Source organism: Lactuca serriola, chromosome 5, assembly GCF_051521515.1.
Source record: "Lactuca serriola cultivar US96UC23 chromosome 5, Lser_US96UC23_V15, whole genome shotgun sequence".
Classification (NCBI taxonomy): domain Eukaryota; kingdom Viridiplantae; phylum Streptophyta; class Magnoliopsida; order Asterales; family Asteraceae; genus Lactuca; species Lactuca serriola.
In genome coordinates, this window is record NC_136412.1 from 325699030 (window position 1) to 325700391 (window position 1362).

Here is a 1362-nt window from a genome sequence, read left to right on the forward strand (position 1 = left end):
AGATTACTAAGGCTAAAAAGTAGTTTATCAAAAACTCACTTTTTATGACATTCATCACCGTGTCGGTTTATCGTGAAACTTCGACAGGTCATAACTTCTTCGTTATAACTCGGATTTCGGCATTCTTTATATATCCGTAATCCTTGTCACTCCCACTACAATTTTCTTAATAGATATCGAGTTTATCTAAAATTTAATTTTTGACGCTCATTTTTATTCTTAATTAATTAAATCCTACAAATTTAGCATAAAACACATAATTCACATAATTCCTTTTCATTTCTTCTAAATGAGTTACAAAGGTTAACCTAGACCATTATGTCAATATTAATGTCTAGCCTAGAAACACGGGCGTTACAGTCGGCGAGATGTATGGTTGATATTGTTGCAAGTTTGGTTGTGACCCAAAGTGTTGAAATGCGTATTGTCCTATTGGGTGAACTATGTATGGGTTTGCTCCCGTGTACTGTTGTGAGGACGAGTTGAACGGTTAATCAGTCGCCATGAAAGGGGTGAATTCCGGTGCTGCTGAGAAATGGACGCCAGGTCCGTAGGAGCTGGATCCCTGGTTGACCGAGGTATGCACGCTTGTGACTTACGGCTGAGACACTTCTGGGATTGGACCTTGAGCCTGTTGTACAAACGAATTGAACACTGATGGCTGATGTATGAACAGCGGCACGTGGGGCATGCCTGCCATGGTGGGTAGATCACCAATGAATATTGTGATTGCGGTTGAATATTGTGAGGGATCTAGGTTCCGGTGCATGAACTATGTGGAAACGGTTGTTGCTGAGAAACATGTATCTCTGTTTGATGTGTTGCGACAATCTGTGGAGTTGTGGTTACGATCGCTGCTTGTTGAGATGGGTTAACTGTTGGACGCCATAAACTGGCTATGTAGGTTGTCGTCGTTTCAGCTACGGAGTTGGACGGTGTCTGTGAGACTGACGTGCGATTTGAAGTGTGTTCTTCCTGGATGGAAACTTTCCCTCCGTCTAACGGTTGCATTGGTCACACCGGGCTTTTCTCCGCTGCCCCCGACGTCGCCGAAATTTTGTATGCCATCCTTGCTCTTTGGTTTTGCCTCGTGGATGTATTGTCACACCCCCGAACCAGACGACGGAAACGTCCGAGGGCTCGCGTGACTTAAATTAAATATCGTCACAATGAATATACATGAATCATAACATAAACGTCACCATGCATCAATATATTACAACTGAAATTGTTCGCATCAAGTACATTGTTTTACATTACACATTCATAACATAAATAGTTCGAGTGTTTTTAACATAACATCTAACATTACTTCTTAATACTCTTTCGTTTACCTGTTACCTGAGAATATAAGTTATTTTG